This window comes from Saccopteryx leptura, chromosome 3 (genome assembly GCF_036850995.1).
Source record: "Saccopteryx leptura isolate mSacLep1 chromosome 3, mSacLep1_pri_phased_curated, whole genome shotgun sequence".
Taxonomy (NCBI): Eukaryota; Metazoa; Chordata; class Mammalia; order Chiroptera; family Emballonuridae; genus Saccopteryx; species Saccopteryx leptura.
The window spans coordinates 10964516-10982882 of NC_089505.1; the positions used below are offsets into that span (position 1 = coordinate 10964516).

At 44.4% G+C, this 18367-nt stretch overlaps 1 protein-coding gene across 4 annotated transcripts in view; it reads right to left on the reverse strand.

Annotated features, from left to right (window-relative positions):
• ARID1B (AT-rich interaction domain 1B) overlaps window positions 1-18367 on the reverse strand; it is a 429345-nt gene that overhangs the window by 344815 nt on the left and 66163 nt on the right. The gene's annotated exons all lie outside the window — the stretch shown is intronic.

The window sequence follows — 18367 nt, forward strand, 5'->3', positions numbered from 1 at the left end:
TAACACATTTCAATACAGGCTGACTTAAGGGCTATAATTCCAACGTGTTAACTAAGACTTAAGCACAGAGCTAAGCCTGGCATTCTGAATTTCTGATTCCTGATCCAGTTCTTAAACTCTGTAAGATTATAAAGTACCAACCTATACTACAGTCCCGATAATCCCGTCAGTCAAACAGACTGCATGGGTTGAAACGATGCATATATATAGTACATTCCTCCTGGAGGTACATTCGAAGTTTCTAGGCATTAGCCCTCCAACCAGTGTAACAGGGTGCTGACGTCTTTTCCAGCAAGCTCCGGAAGGCAGAAAGAAGGTTCAGGGTTTCCAGTGTTCAGTAAACCTCTCTTCCTCTGCTCCCCCAATTAAGAAGGGGGAGGAAGACACATTAAGTATAAAAGCTGAACCTGAACCATAAATGAAAAGAAAGAATCTTGTCTCTGGCAACACTAATGATTTTCTCTAAAAGCTCTAACACACAGGGAAGCAGAGCTCACAGGGCAGGAGTGGATAAGTCATTAGCTATTAATAGAGCCAGAGTCAATTGTTGTAATTAAATCAGAGTTTAATCTTCGGTATAATCCTCTGAGTTAGTCTTGACATGTTTCCTTGTGGTCAGTTTTGGAAACACACCTGCCAATGGTCAAGTTTTGGGCACCGTGGGGTAAAAATTACATCCTTCTGGCTGGAATAGGAAACTATTTTTATGAAAACAGTGTATTAATGAAACCCAATCAATGCCTTTCAAATACTTTTTGAGCTAAAAGAGATTTAAAACTCAGGACAAACTAAATTTATGAAGGCCACCACAAATTGAACAAAATAGTCTGATTTAAAGTCCCTTTATGCTTATGTCAGAGGTAAGAGAATAGAAATATAACTTTTCCCAATTAGGAAGAAAATATGTAAAAACAAGGATTTGATACCTGACCTGTGGTGGCGCAGGGAATCAAGTGTCAATCTGGAACACTGAGGTCGTAGGTGCTACGCCCTGGGCTTGCCCAGTCAAGGCACATGTGGGAGTTGATGCATCCTGCTCCTCTCCCCCACCCTTTCTCTCTCTCCTATCTCTAAAACATCAATTAAAATCTTTAAAATATATATATTTTTTGACTAAGTGAAAAGTGTCCCTTTTCTAGACCAACCGAACATTGAGAGGTAACAATACCTCTCTGAGGCCTTTAAAAATGAGAGACTGATTCTGAGCCCATGGGGGTCCATTTACTGCCAATTTTGCTAAAGATCATTTCGCTAGCTATAGTCAAGCCTACGATTTTTCAAAAAGCCAAATCAGCTCTGAATATGTGCTGGGCTTTTTCATTATTTTAGTGTTCTACATGAAGTGCTCGGTCAATAAATACTCAAATAAATTAACTGAGTCAGAAGTTTACTGTACTTAGTCATTTGAATGCTGAAGTAGTAATTTTAACAATCTTTGCAAAATTCCACGTTACACCGTGCAGGCCCAGTGCAATCCCACTCCTGACACCCTCCACTACAAATGATCCCTGGAGCCAGAACGCGAACGATGGGCCAGGTCTGAAATAGCTAATAGCTGGACAGTCCCGATTCGAGGAAAGCGAACCCCTCAATAACCCAGGCCCAGAGCCTTCAGGACGGACCTGATTCATTGTCAAAAAAAGAAAAGAAAAACATCTCTTGCAAAAAATATTCTTCTTCCAAAACAAAAACCACACTCTTTATTATTTCTTAACTATATAATTAAATATGGGAATGTCAAAAGCAAACCAGAAAACAAAAGCTGCAAAATAGCAAGGAACAAGTCGAACCACGGATGACTGGGTGGCGTCTGGGGAGCAAAGAGGGCACGATGCTTGCTCCTCTGAGCCAGCAGTTCCGACCTCCCTCCGGGCTTCCGGCAGACCTGGGCACAGCCCCACGGCTGGGGGGCGGCGGCCCCTGGCACCCGGAGTGAGCACAGGTAACCAGCCCTTCCACGTGTAACAGGAGCACTCAAAGGGCCAGAGCTCGTCCATTCCAATGTGGCGACAAGCAATGGGACCACGCAGGGCACGTACAAAAGCGTGCCTGATGCTGTCAACCAATACTTCTAGAACACACATGCCAAGTTCCAGACATGCGCAGAACACCTTGTTCACCAGCTGTTCTCTCCCAGTAGAAGGCGTGTGGGAAAATGTTTACATCTTTATATATTTTACATTACCTGGGCATTTAACAAAAATCACCTATCATTTCTCTGGTCAGAAAAAAATTAAGCTATTTTCCTTTTTAATTTTTTAATTCAATGGGGCTTCAAAGAAGGGATAAGTAATTTGGAGTCCTCAACCAGGCCAGTGGCTTTCAAACACACCGACTGAGCTCCAACCTATGTTAAAAGAGAACAGTTATAATGACTGCAGCAAAACTACTTAGCTACTATGCACCTAGAAAGGGTACTGTTGGTAAAATGTAAGCGTACACTTCATCCTTAAAAACAACTCTGCTTTGTTCAGCGTTCGGGATCATTACAGGGTTTTCATTTACGCTATGCTACCTTCCGTTCCTTCCCAGCCTTGGAGGCATATTCGTTTTTCAACGCCCATCAAATCCCAGCTGCCTGAGGACAGAGACTGCATCGCACCTTGTTGAGCACTGTGCACAGAACAGTGTTCAAGAAATTTCTGACCAGTGGACATTATCTACTTTCTAGCCTTTAGTTATCATTTTGACTACAAAATAAAAAAACCCTCAAAGACAAAGAATGAGTTGAGCCTGACCAGGCAGTGACACAGTGGATAGAGCATTGGACTGGGATGCGAAGGACCCAGGTACGAGACCTTGAGGTTGCCAGCTTGAGCATGGGTTCATCTGGTTTGAGCAAAGCTCACCAACTTGAGTCCAAGGTCACTGGCTTGAGCAAGGAGTTACTTGGTCTGCTGTAGCCCCCCAGTCAAGGGCACACTTGAGAAAAAAAAATCAATGAACTAAGGTAAGGTACCACAACGAAGAATTGATGTTTCTCATCTCTCTTCCTTTCTGTCTGTCCCTGTCACTCTCTCTGACTCTGTCTGTTAAAAAAAAGAATGAGTTCAAAGAAGTTTCCTAACATGATAATACACAGTACAGACCATAAAAAGGAAATAATGTCCAAACCAAATAGAATTTATAATTTTATTTATTAATTACCTATTATAAATGCAAGCAACATTTAAAAGTTATACAATTCACTTCCTGTTTGAACTGCAGTGCAGATCAAAGACTAAATGAGAAAGTTAAATGCCAAAATAATTCCATTTCCAAACAAAAATCAATCCTGATTCCCCCCCCCCCCCCAAAAAACTATACTTTACCTAGAATCCCATTTTTTGAATACTTTCTTAAAAGCATTTGATCAATCCAAGTTGAATTCTTGGGATTTTATTGTTTTCCTCCTATTACTGGAAAAGTAACCCTGACTCTTTGACCCTCCACTTTTACTTCTAGGAATTTATCTTGAAGACATAGTTTCACAAGGATACAGCTGTAAGAAAGCATTCTTTGCAACACCATTTGTCACAGTTAAGCACTGGAATCAACCCAAACAGTTCTGAATTAGACCTCTGATTAAATGAATTACAATATATCCACACAAAGGAATACTGTGCGGCATTATCTCGATATGGATGAAGGAAACATGAAGACAACAGCTACTATATTAAGAAAGCAAGGTGCAGAAGAGTACGTGTAATATTACAGCATTTTAAAACTTTACTTAGAAGTACATAAACCAGACTTATCACTGAGTGAGATTTCAAGGACTTTTAGCATTTTGCCTTCTGCATTAAGCATTTCAAAGTAATTTTAATCTTTTACATGTAGTACTTTGTAATCAGAAATAAAAACAAAAAGAAAAAAAAAACCCAGAACTATTCCTCCATTTTCCCCAAAATATCAAGTTCATCATTTCCCCAGAAATAAAGCAGATGCATTTGTAGTAAATGTGTACCTCACTTATCAACAAGTAATACCAAGCTCAACAGGAAGATCTGGGAATGGTCCTTATCCATTCAACCCGCCAATCCCCTTAAAGATGTGAAAAGACATTAAAAATAGGATTGTTTTTCTGGACTTCCCATCCTACAAAATTAGAAATTCGATTTACAAAAATCACTTACATTTTAGAAACAGTTCCCTCGAAAGAAAAATATTTACGCAGTTTCTCGTGAGAATGCCATCCTGAATAAGAACTGATTGAATCCAAAAATCACCAGCACTGCTATCATCAAAACAGGTCAGTTCATACCAGTAAGAAGGGTCCACAATCCAATCATACCCTGTTCAGCATCCTCACGCTGCCCACCACTTTGTCCTACCTCTCCTGTTCTCAGAAGGCGTGATGACGCAAAAGGACAGGTGAAGGTAACGAGCAGTGCGCGCAGTGTGTAAACTGGACGTTCTGTGCCTGTCAGCTTAGGCGCAGGTGAGTAAGACAGTCTCTCCCAGGCATAGGCAGCCCTGTGCTGAGAGCAAGGTGCTAAAGCGTGTCCAGTGCTACCTGTTCAAAGACACCCGTGAAAGGATACTTCAAGTTCTGACAGATACTGCTTTGTGCTGACCATTCACAGGTACATTACAAAGAGACCACAGTGAGGTTTCAGCAAACCCAGCGTTCAAACGGTGCTCTCGTGTCCTTTTAATCTGCCAGAGAAAGTGAACAACTGTCCTTCAGTCATCAGTGTCAGGGCCAATGACACGGTTCCCCTTCCTCAGGGTCCACAAAAACTGTTACAATTGGCTTACCAACTACGCTCCTTAAGAGCTTTAAAAAACAAAATAAAGAACCTTCTCCCTTCCCAAAATCCACACAAATATTTGTCTTTTTCTTCTTCTTCTCCTTCCATCAAGTAGCAAGGGAGGAGAGAGAAAATTAATGTGATTGTCTGCTTTGGGGACAGAAAAACATGCCAAGCCAGTAAGCGTTTACAGAAAGAGGTGTTTAAATTTTGACTCTTCTGAACTACAGAAGTGCAGAAGCTTCTATGAATTAAGTCACTATTTAATATTTCCGCTATTCAATATTTTTTAAGTCTTAGCACTGGCTCACACATCATGAGACAAAAGGGTATGGCCTGGAAATTCATTTTAATAAAAATTCTGTAACACCATTCATCACTTCACCAAATTCCTGGCCAGTATTTAATAACAAAACAAAACAGTCTGTCAAATGGCTTTTATTATTTGAACTCTATGGTTTTAATGTATGAAACAACATTCAGGAAAGACCTGAATAGAGAGAAAAGAAGTAAAAATGGTTCTCTAGGTCTAGTTAGCGGAGGGGAAGGAGAACGATGGAAATAGCTGAAACCTTCAGAAAAAACTAAGCAACAAATGAGAAAAAAAAGTAGCATGCGTAATGCCAAGGAAATCTCCCACATAACTGAAGAAAATGCCACGGGACAGAAAAGACCAAAAGTGAAGACTAAATGTCCCCAAGTTCTGGTATTTAATAAACATGTTTCTCTAGGAACCTGGTGCTCAATTAATTAAAGTATTATGTACTTAGGCAGTGAAGTTTCTCCCTAGCAGATGGTCCAACAGGCTCAAAAATAACGGGAAAATTTACTTCAAGTTGTCTCCTTGGTTAGTGTAACAAACATCTCGCCACAAAGTATCAGAGAGGACTCTGGCATCAGGTTACACTCGTACTTCACTTAGGACAACAGGGCTAAGCCAGGATGGCGACTGGGCCCCCCTGGCCCGCGCAGACCCTGCCCACGGAGCCGGTCCTGTACCTCCCCGGGAGCTAAGCTCCATTCCCAGGCCAGACAAGGCTATAAAAAGCCTGGCCTCTGGCCAGCTGGCAAGACCACACAACGGGTATTTTTAACTTAAGGGGCCTTAGGATGAGGCCAATACCAGGGCACCAAAATGTTCAGGGATGAATAACAACCTGCTGCCAGGATGGTGGTGCATACATAGTATATACAGAAGGTTTCTTCCTGAGGCATCCTAGTTACCATCAGAGTCTTAACAGTGACGGACGGAGACAGAAAGGGCAGCACTCATGGAAGCTGAGGAAAGTGGGCCGATTTCCCTGTGAAAGAGCACGGCCGCTTATAAAAAGACCATATGTATCGTTACATAAACAGCCGTGTAAGCACGAAAACACGGGCCAAATAAGCTGGACTCTTACTTTATTCCTGACATACTAGGCTCCAAACTTGACTTTGTTATAATTACTCTGTTTGCTGCTGTTGTTTAGTTTCGCACTGGTCTTGGCACTGGGCCACACATACAGATACCAGGAGGCTGTTCCTTCCCTCGGATAAAACTCAAATGCAGCAAGATTGCAACCGAATGCGAAGTGCTCAAGGATTTTGCTCCTGTGCTTCATGTAATTTCCTGGGCAAATACGGTAAGTATTAATGAGAAAGTTCTTTTAGTTTCATCCCTATTGTTAAAAACTACATGTAAACATAGAGAGTAAAAATGTGCCCCTTAAGTGAACAGCATTTCGTCTTCTGAGTCCTGGAGGTCCTCCGCCGTCTTTGCTATGACACATTCTGCACACAGGACTGTGCAGAGGGCCGGGCGGAGGCCGGTGGGCTGGGCCTCGAGCTCCCCTCTCGTGGGTTTGGTTGGTTTCCTGGCTTTCGGGAGGTTTCGGGGGACAGGGGGGGGGCTGCTGCTGCTCTCTGTTGTCAGAAATCTCTTCTCTGACTAAATATAAGCTTAAAATACTTTACTTGCCCTTTTATTATCCTAAAAGCAGATAACCAGAAAAAAATGTTATCTACTTACAGATTGGCATGAATAATTTTCTTATAGAATGTATTTACATTCAGCGTGTGACCCAACTGTCATTAAAATGTCTGCTCTCACATTCGAGCACCACCAAAAAAACTGTCTTCTTCCCTATCTATCATTTATCCCAGCAAGAGTCTGCTCCCAAGTCCCCTCCACTCTCCCCTGGAGGGTCAGAGGGCCGCCCCGCCCACCCCAGCACATCTGGGAGGGCACAGCTGGGAGAGCATCGCCCCAGAGCAGAGCTTCCCCTCCGGCTGGGCTCCCTGCAGCCCAGGACGCTCCAGTTGTGCTGGCTGATGCCCTTATTCACGGGTTTATTCTTAGCCCACAGGTTCCGTGAGCACTGGAAAGTCTCGTGTGACACCAGGGAGCACACTGGGAAACCCGGCAGGTGGGCAACAGGTCGGTCAGAAAACTGCTGGATTCGAGATGTCTTTGTGCAAGTTCCCAGAGAGCACTTCCGATTAAATGCTCGTGTTTACCTCTACTCCCTCATAGAACCCCGTTTAAATAATAGCAAAAATAAGTTTTTAACTAGTAAAGGAATGTTTTAAGTATAAACCCACAAGGACAAAGAAAACACAAGATGATAGCAGATATGAGGCCAAAAACCTTTTGGAAGGAAAACAGCTGATAGACAAGTGATAATTCAGGTTTGAATTTGTTCTAAGTGAGAGGATAAGAAGCAAGCTATTTAAAGCCCAGAACCCCAAAGACTCATGAGTCCGGGGGTGGCAAGGGGCTGGGCGAAATATCCGTGAGGAGCAGTTCAGAGCCTCCCCTTCCTAATCCCCACCCCAGTCCTCTCAGAAGTCAAGAGGATTTCCATCTCGAGTGGCTGGCAGCAGACAGGAGTGAACGGAAAAGAGGAGTCAATGGAAGTATAAATGAAGACCTACAGGGTGGGCAAAGCAGGTTTGCAGTTGAATAAGCTGTTTTGCACGCTCACAACTGTAAGCGTGCTTTTGCCCACCCCATGTGTACACTACATTCGGCCTCCAGAAGCCTTGATTTCCTCTCTGGATGAGGACTGGGGAGAAAGGGAGGGTGTGAAAAAGAACTTCTGAGGGACCTCAAACAAAATGGCCTGACTCCCTCCCACCACCTAGGCCCACCTAGGGACACACCTGTCCACGTGCACAGTTCTTAGCTTTGCGTTCCTATGTACTTGCTGTAACATGTCAACAGAAAACCAGTGATCACCAGACATTTCAAGACAGCCTCCAACAGGACAGACAGTGAAGCGGAAGGACGCAGGACACAAAGGAAACAGACAAGGTACACGAGCAGCACACCTTCAGAAACAGCCTCAGGTGATCTTCAGCAAGATATATTTACTACTGTATCCACAAAATAAAAATAAGATGGTATAAAAAAAAAGAGACTTTAGCAAATAAAAACAAGTTTATGGAAAGTGATACTATGAAAACCAAAAGCAAATATTCACCAGAACAGCTGGTAAACAAACCATCTACCAAAAAGATTTAAAAAAGAAAAGTTAGGCTGCCTGACCAGGCAGTGGTGCAGTGGACAGTGTCAGACTGGGACACAGAGGACCCAGGTTCGAAACCCCAAAGTCGCAGGCTTGTGTGCGGGCTCATCTAGTTTGAGCAAGGCTCACCAGCTTGAGCCCAATGTTGCTGGCTTGAGCAAGGGGTCACTTGCTCTGCTGTACAACCCCTGGTCAAGACACATATGAGAAAGCAATCAATAAACAACTAAGGTGCCGCAACGAAGAATTGATGCTTCTCATTTCTCTCTCTTCCTGTCTATCCCTATCATTCTCTCTCTCTGTCTCTCTCTGTCTCTGTCACACACACAAAAAAGTTAGGTCTTAGCTGGTTGGCTCAGTGGAAGAGCATCAGTCCAGCATGTGGAAGTCCTGGGTTCAATTCCTGGTCAGGGCACAAAGGAGAAATGACCATCTGCTCCTCCCCCCTCTTCTCTCTCTTTTTCTCTCTCCCTCCTGCAGCCATGGCTCACTGGGTTCGAGTGCATCGGCCCCGGGTGCTGTAAATGGCTCCATAGAGCCTCTGCCTCAGATGCTAAAAACAGCTCAGCTGCGAGCATGACCCCAAATGGCGGTTGCTGGGTAGATTCTGGTTGGGCACATGCAGGAGTCTGTCTCTCTATCTCCTCTCCTCTCTCACTTGGAAAAGAAGAAAAAAAGAAAAGTTAGAAAATAAAAATTAATCTAAGATTTCTAACATCAACTACAGTAATAAGAATTCCTAACAGTGAGCGTAAAGAAAATCAGGATGAAGAGATCATCAAAAATATGATACCCATCTCCTCCAAAAAATTCCCAGAATTGAACACTAGATGAGCTCAGCAAAATAAATAGAAAAGTATCAACTCCAAGGTTCATCAATATTTTAGAAATCAGATGATAAATAAAAAGCCACTAAAGTTCCCAGAGGGGAAAACAAAGGTGACACATAAAGGATGAGGCACTGAACTGCTCGACAGATACTCCAGCGTGGAGGGCAATGAAGCAACAGCTTCTGAGAGAACAGTGCTGCCACACTGGAATTCTGTACATACTCAGCCAAACAACCCCTCAGGTGTGACAGCGGACACAGCATCTTAAGACTTGCAGGGAGCCTCCCCTCTCCTGCACCCTTCCGAAGCAGTTCCTGGCGCTCGGGCCCCACCGAAATGAGGAAACACAGGAGCAGAACACACGGATGCGGACAACAAGCTCGGGACCAAGTAATTCCAAGAACGACGGTAACGGGAAGTCTCACCACCTGTGCAGCGGGTCATGGGAGTCATCAAGTCCAGAGTGGAGAATGAGGGAGGCATGGGGGTTCCGAGTCTGACCACAGAGGGACTCAACCACTGCTGCGGAAAGCCACAGAAATCCGGAAACAAGCACTATGCAACATGTCCCGTTCCGGTCCCGATCTGCCACGGTGGGTCCATCTGAAAGAGCGGAGTCATCTGAACGCTCCGACCTGCAAGGGAGGCTACGAATTGGAGTTCTGAACTCAGAATCGTGGAGGCAGAAATTTTAAATGTGGGCATTTCCCCAAATACGGAAAGGCTATACAAAAGGTGGTGGGTGAGCGTCTATGAACATGAAAGAGATTGACCAGAGTTTCACTAACTGATGTGTTCACCTTATGAGAGAAAATGTACAGCTGTATCAGAAGATGAGGATAAACTGGCGATAAATATTCTTTAAAAGTAAAACAATGAGGCAATTATCAATTCTAGGAGAACACCAAGTTGTATATTAAGGAAATATATTCACAGATCATGTCTCAACTACAGACAGTTATTTTGTTCAGTCCTATTAACATAAACACTGAATGTTGACTTAACTTTGATTTATGCTCTAACAGGACAAGAGAGGAAAACGGAAGTGTAGGGCAGAGCAGTATAAAAGAGTTAACTCTTACGTAATGGGAGTTGATAGAGATTAAATTAGAAAAATGAAAAACCAGCCACATAATCATGTCATTTAGAAATATGGATTTAAGTACCAGAATATACGGTGACGAATTGAAAATGGGTGCCCGTAGGGAACAGAATTCATGGGCAAGGAGCAAGGGAGTGGGACTTGGTATTTTTCACAAAAAGCCTTGAAATGCTATTGTTTAAACACTGTGCTCTTACTATGGAGGGAACTTTTTCCTTTTCTTTTCGGTGGGTCTCCTCCAGCAGACGCTGAGCCTCGCGATGGCAAGTCCTGCTGCTGAGTGAGGGGAGCACTGCAGACCCCTTCAACAGCGGTCATCTGTAATGTCCCACCACTGTTACATAGCTGTGACTTTTTACAGCACACGGCTTTTTTTTTTTTTTTTAAATAAAAAAAGGAAAGAGCCTTCAGAATGAAAAAGATAAAAACACATAAGAAGGGACTGTTGGGCTAATCAGACTGACCTCGTGGCCCAAGTACTAGAACCAAACTAAGCGAGGTAGAACAGCAAACGGGAAAGTTTGCTACCAGTGACACTGGTGTCCTTTTAAATATACAGGCAGTCCCCAGGTTACAAACAAGATAGGTTCTGTCGGTTTGCTCTTAAGATGAATTTGTATGTAAGTTGGAACAGGTGCATCTACCTATTAAATGTAACTTTGAGAGATGTTTGACTTAACATAGTATTTATCTTTACCTTTCTGTGCATATAATACTTAAACATTTTCGAGGACAACCTTAAACAATCTTGGACCATGCAGAAGGTGATGGGCCTGTTGGAGAAGATGGGACTAATGTTAGGAGTCAGGGTTTGATTCTGCACAGACATCCAGGGAGATCTGTACAGGGCTTTGCTTTTTCTCATTATAAATGGTCCTAGAGCATTTTGGGCCTTAGGTAACTGCATGGTAAACTTTGGTGAACCTCTCTCTCTCTGTCAGGATCTTGCTCCTGTAACTTTGCCATTCCTGCTTCAATGAGACGAAAAGCATTAGCTAAGTCTTCTGCAGAAAACTTCTTTGGTTCTGGAGTTTCTAGGTCCCGGTTGTCTTCCCTAAATGCTCTCATCAGCTGCTCTAGGTCCATAAGGTCTTCACCGGTTAGTTCTCCGCCATGGGAGCTGAATAACTCTATGGTATCATTTTCACTGATGTCCAACTGCAGTTGATTACCGACAGCCCTTATGGAGCTCTGTTCATAAGTACGAGATGTATGTAAGTTGGATGTTTGTAACTCAGGGACTTACTATAATCTTCTCTAATTAATTTTCTGGATATCAGAACCATATATTTCCTGTAAGGGTGTTTAAGGATGCATATGTGACAAAGAAATCAAAACACAGCATTCACATTCAGTTTTCCAAATGGAAGGTGAGCCAAGGGCTCACTAGAATTTGCAACCTTGCTTTCTCATTAGAACAAGGATAAAGGGCCTGACCTGTGGTGGCGCAGTGGATAAAGCATCAACTTGGAAAGCTGAGGTTGATGGTTCGAAACCCTGGGCTTGCCTGGTCAAGGCACATATGGGAATTGATACCTCCTGCTCCCCCCACCTTCTCTCTCTCTCTCTCTCTCATCTCTAAAATAAATAAATAAATAATTTTTAAAAAAGAATTGGGATAAGGGAATCGGCTTAAAGCAAGAGAAGTTACCAGCCTTCACTTCTCTCCCTTTAGAAGAAGTCATCTGACTTGATTCATGTGCAGCTCTGGATTTTAAAATAACTACTTTTTAATAATCATATAATGTCAGTCTTATATTTGCTATTAATGTAAGAATAATGTAATGAATACTAATTAAAATGCTTCAAAAATGAAATAATGGAAGGGGGACAAACAAGAAAAGAACATCTTATTCACTTACACTGAATGTAACAGACCCGATTAACAGAAACAAGAACTACATACCCTTTCTTTTTTCATTTGAAAATATATGTAGCAAAGGTATGCAACTTTGTGTAACAAAAAAAAAAAAGATGCCCTAAAATATGTTATGGGGGGCAATGATAACAGATAAAGCTGGCAATACTCAGAAAAAGTGGTAAGAGGTACAGTTTTACACATTCCTATTTATAAAAACAGAGGTCAGAGACAAACATAAAAGGCAGGTGGTAAGCTCATTTAAGGAGGAAAATAAGCAATGCTTAAGTTTTTATTCAAAATTAACTTCTTTAAAAGAAACCACAAAATTAACTTCTTTATACCTATTTCCATATCATCATTCACCTAGTTAAACACACCAGAATAAAAGTTCAGAGTATTGATTATAGTTTGAATATTATTTTAGATTTTTGGCAGGTTGCTATTTCTAAAAGCAAAATTAAAGAGCAACGCAGGTTATAAAAGCAAATATTCGGACAGCTCTGCATAATCTCTGAGGTGAAAAGAAATAAGGTTAATAGAAATCATAAGCCAGTTTTAAAAGGTCTACTTATTAAAACAATGTTTACAAATAAGTTACATTTCTGCACCCTCTGGATACATGAAGAGATTACTAATTTTTTCCCTTCTGGAAGCCTGGGGACGGAAAAACAGTTTCTCCTCTTAAAAATCAAGTAAGACCCAGCCAGCCTGAAAACAGGAGCCCTGCTGCTTTCTGAACTGACCCAGCAAAGCACTAGAAGTGAGCAAAGATGAAAGGGAAATCTGGAGGCACCAGAAAATAAATAGTTGGCTCTGGCCGGTTGGTTCAACAGTGGAGCATCAGCCAGGTGTGTGGAAGTCCCAGGTTCGATTCCCAGCCAGGGCACACAGTAGAAGCGCCCATCTGCTTCTCCACCCCTCCCCCTCTCCTTCCTCTCTATCTCTCTCTTTCCCTCCTGCAGCCAAGGCTCCATTGGAGCAAAGTTGGCCCGGGCGCTGAGGATGGTTCCATGGCCTCCGCCTCAGGCGCTGGAATGGCTCTGGTTGCAGCAGAACAACGCCCCAGATGGGCAGAGCATCGCCCCCTGGTGGGCATGCCAGGTGGATCCCGGTCGGGCGCATGCGGGGAGTGTGTCTGACTGACTGCCTCCCCACTTCTAACCTTGAAAAAATACAAAAAAAAAGTTAATTCTATGCTTGTGCAAAGCTAAAATGTGAAAACTGCTGTAAAATTTACCTCCCCCTCTCCAATAAAAACCCTTTAAAGCCTAACTGAACTGAAAAGCAGCCCAATTTCTTCTCTCCAACCCAGGAAAGCTCTAGTCCAAGATCAAGATCTGATGGCACCCGTTCCAGAAAGCCGCCTCCCTGCCCCACGCCGTCGCGGTGGTGCCCAGAGCATGCCCTACACAAATCAGGGTGTCCCCTACAGTGAATAAACCATCAAAGACCTTCATAACATTCTCTCAGTTCAAAAATACAAAAATAACAGCAAATCAAACAGATGTATGAGAAAATGGTATTTACCTGGACCCAGAAGACCAATTTTTAAAATTCAGTAGAAAAGTGCTATAATTAGAATCAGCCTATATTCACATATATAATCCGACCCCTCCCCCACTCTCCCCTTCCTAACCTACCCAAGAAAGTACCCGCCCACACTGCCATAGCACCAGGTCAACATCAATAGCTGCACTCACTTCACGGTTCAACTGAGTTCTCTGCAGAGCATCCTGGGGAGAAAGCCCTGGCTCTGTCATCTCTGCAGTCCTCAGGGGCCGGTGCGGTATAGAACACATGGCCGACATTCAACACGTGTGCTGAGTTAAACTAGAAGTGAGTCAACTCAGCTGACAGTATGAACAGGTTTTCTTTGAATTGAATCACTTCATATAATTTTAAGAGAAAACTTTGTATTTACTACCATAAATAGAAAACCAGTATGTGTTGCCATAAATAGAAGATAATTACAAAAACAGATTCAATGAACACAATACAGCATGATCCCATTCTAACTGGGAGCAGATGCCTACCCAAGACTCCCACACAGGGGCCTGGTTTTCAGGAAAGGGCGAGACCATACGAGGGGCCGTGAAGAGTTAGAGCATACTGTATTCCCCATGTATAAGACGCACCCTTGCCCGAAAAATTTGGGGTCTAAAAACTGGGTGCGTCTTATACGGTGGTTGTAGTTTCGTTTTTTTTTTACTTGCGTCTCCTGCTTTTTCACGCTTGTTTTTTTGTGCTCGTTGAAGAAAGTGATTCGTCATCAGACACAGATGAGGACAAGCTAATGGATGGGAGTTTTGACAGTAATGAGGAGTTGTATAAATTTTATGATGAATAAAACTTGAGTTCAATAATTTTATGTAATACATTTTTTTCCAACTTTTGGGCCCCAAAATTACCGTGCGTCTTATCCATGGGGAAATTCGGTGCTTCAGGTTCACAAGACAGACAAAGTGAAAGGCAAGTCTGTGTGACTCCATGACATTTACTGACCTGGTCCTAGCCTAACCCGGGGACAGAGGAACGGGCGGTGGTCTGCAGCACTGCACTGCCCGAGGGAGGAGCAGAACTCTCTACTGCTCCCTGGACGACCTCAGGCAAGTGACCTCCTGCTCTGTCTCCCCACTGGCCAAGACTCGGTGAGAATGACACAAGACCGTCTACATCAGGGGTTAGATAGTGTGCCCGGGCACTTACCAGAACCTCAGTAAATACCAGACCCATGATAAAACCCTATGACCATGAGCGAAAAATGGTACATCTGCTGGTAAAAACAGTTTGGAAGTTCCTTAAAGAGTTAAAATTGGAACTACCATATGACCTAGCAAGCCAAAAGAACTGAAAACAGGTATTCAAACAAACCATATACAAACATGGACAACAGCAATATTTACATTAGCTAAAAAGTGGAAACAGCCCCAAATGTCCATAAACAGATGAAGAGACAAACAAAATGTGGTCTATCCATATAATGGAATAACATCAAGCCAAAAAAAAAGGAAAAAAATATATACATGTGAAGCACTGAGGCATACTTGAAAACAGGATGTCAAGTGAAAGAAGACAGACACGAAAGGTCTGATTATATGACTCCATTTATAAGAAATATCAAAATAGAGAAGTCCACATAGGAAAAAAGCAGATTAGTGGTTGTCAGGGGCGCAGGCGAGGAAGAAATGGAAGTGAGCGCCTAGTGAGCCCGGGGTTTCAGCTGGGGGTGGGGAAGATGTCTTAGGACTAAAGGGGACGGTGCACAACACTGTGAACGTACTAAATGTCACTGAGCTACATCCTTTAAAACGGCTAACTGTGTTACATGAACTTCACCCGGATAAAAATAACTGCTCTGATTCGGAGTGCAATACACATGGTAAGTAACATTCACTTTTCAAGTCGGTAAAGGTCACAAAGGACTTCCCATGCAGCTAACGTGCAATGTCAAAACGAGACCACTTTAATTATAATCAGTCTTATTATTCAAAAACTCAAGTGAATTCCAGTCTCAGTGACAGGAAGTATTATTCCAGGTTTTCCAGAATCAGAGAGTTCACTATGGCATGAGGCACGGAGATGAAATCTTCAGTCTGATGAACCCCATTCCCTCTACGCCCGCCTCCTTATCGATAAACTAAGGATCTCCACTCCCACCCCGAAGGCCATCGGGACGGCCGCCTGAGTTAATCCACAGAGAGGAAGTAAGACCGTGCCTGACACGAAACAAGCCCTTGGAAGCACTGGGACTGTTACTCATACAATGGTAAACAGAAGTGCGGCAGGAGTGAGGACATTCATGTAAAAGCACCTACTGGAAGGCCTGGCACCACAACTGCTGTGATCATCAGCATCCAGTGACAATCTTTCATCCTTTACAAGTAAAAAAAATGGGCCCCGGAAGATGGTGACGATAATGACGATGAGGAGGACAATGAGACAACATCTCTACGGAGGCACGAAATTCCCGTAGTTCCTTAAGTACAAATTACTGCCTATCCTGTATCTCCAACCAGAATACAACACATAGGAATAACTGTTCTCATTCACTCGCATCACATCTCCTTCCTCCTGGTGTAACTGTCATCCCAGGTGTAGCCATGACCTCCGCTTCGGGCAACAAGCACCCACACAGCGCAGGTGCAGTGCCACAGTCCGAGTCTCTGTAACACCCTCGCGAAAAGCTAAGCTTTGACAGACGTGCTCGGGCCCCATAAAGCAAGTGGAAATAAGGGCTGCTAAGAACAGTGGGTTCAACTTTGCATTTTCACTTGCGGAGAACTAAGACGTCACTCACATTTAAGGTTTTTCCCCATAAACACACACAGCTTCTTTGCAATTTCAGTATCCCAGTGTAAGTATTGATGTAAAACATTTTCCCACCGCAGAGGACATGGGGCCAATGCACGGCCCCACCCTCCCCCACCCATGGCAGCACTCCGCCTCCACAGGGAAGGAATTCTCCTCCTCTGGCAGTAAATCCCTAGGAGAAACATCTGTTTTCTGTAGCAGGCATCCTAACTATTTGGGAAGTTCTCCTCAGTAAACACCATCAAATGGCCAGGACTAGGATGACGATCTGAGTTCCTATCACCCTTGGGCCGAGGCTGATCCAGCTACGATCTAGAATCTTTGCTCACCTCCCCTACCTAGTGCGTTACACTCAACAGGAGAGAATTCAGAGGAACATTACACAAGCCATGAAGTACCAGCTGTCTCCAATTACTCAACGGGATCAGCATCAGAGAGAAGGAACACGACCCACTTTGAAATAAGCAACGACAATCTCTCACCAGAAATTCTTAGGAATCTAAAAGCAGGGTTACAAGTAAGGCCAAGTGGCTGTCAGCAGGCTTCCTAGCAGATCAGAGCAGGCGCCGCGCTCCAGAGTTCAACCAGAATCCGGGAAGGCGGGGCAGAGGGGGCTGCCTCCCAGCCAGCCCAGGTGGCAGACACGCCACGCAGACGCTCGGCCCGCACACGCCGGGCGCCACAGCTCGCGGGCCAGCAACAGGTCTGCGAATTCTTCCCTTCGTTTGTTTGGAAATGTCTGTACAGGGCCATGCGCTGTTCTAGCTGGACCCCAGCAGGGTCCCTGCGGTCTAGAGCGTATGTCCCCATAGGAGCAGGGGGGGCACTCAGGTGGTGAGTGCACACAGGGCCACAGGCAGAGGGGCAAAGGCACTGGGGTCAGGGGAGGCATCTCAAGCGCACGTGTGAACGGAACCCTACACGAGAGAGAGCATGGCCTACCGAGAGCTGGCTGAGGGCCTCGCAGGCAGAGGGAGGAGCACGCACAGCCGCACAGAGGAGGGGTGGGCCCGGGGCGGAGGGGTGGGCCCGGGGCGGAGGGGTGGCAGTGAAGCCTGGGGCCAGAACAGCCTTTTATAAAAGGTCCATTCCGGGTGCTCTGCTGAAAACAGACCGAGGGGCAGCAGAGGTCAGGAACCGTGTGGTCATCCACGTGGGAGGGGGGGCTTGGCCAGGGGGTAGCCGTCAAAGCCGGGAGAAGTACTCGGTTTCGGATATATTCTGAAGGAAGAGGCAATGGGATTACCTAACAGACTGAAAGGTGGAGGAAAAAGGATGACTGAGTTTAGCTTGGACAAGCAAAGGACGGAGCCGCCACTCACTGCGAGTGCAGGCAGACATGTTGGGAAGAAAAATTTTTACACAAGAGAAACTGTGGAACTATCAAAATTAATTCTGTGTTCTCCACAAAGATTTATGACCGAAAAACTGTGCCTTCACCATCTAGAATTCAGAACTCGGTGCATGGCCTCCCTTGCAGCTAGGAGGCACTCCGATGACCTGAACCCTCAGACGACCGCGGCGACTCTGATTTGGAACTCCGCACACTGCGTGCTTCCGAAGCTTTCCGTGGGGGAGTCCCTGGGCCCTCTGCTCCATTCTCCATTCTCTACTTTATTGCTCTCATGACCTGCTGCACGTGTGCAGTAAGACGCCCTAAGCCTGTCACTCTGGAATCACGCTAACTGTGCTGTGACACACATGATGTCATGAAGTCAGGGCCAATGATGTCACTAGCTAAGCCAGAGACAACAGTGAGAAGGCAGGCAGCCCTCCCTGGTGGCCCAGGGGCCTTGGAAGGGAATGTGGTCTTTCTTCCTCTCTCCAAACTATCAAAAGTTGGCCAAGGATTGACGAATACAATTTTCTCATCCCCAAGAGCTCTGACAAATAAATGGCATGGCACTCACAGTGGGAGTCGAGCAGGGAAGTCTGATATCTGTATGAAGCCCAGAACACGAGGAGAGCCTCCAAAGACATACAACACTTATAACATCTAGATTATTGGGATATCTGAACATCTT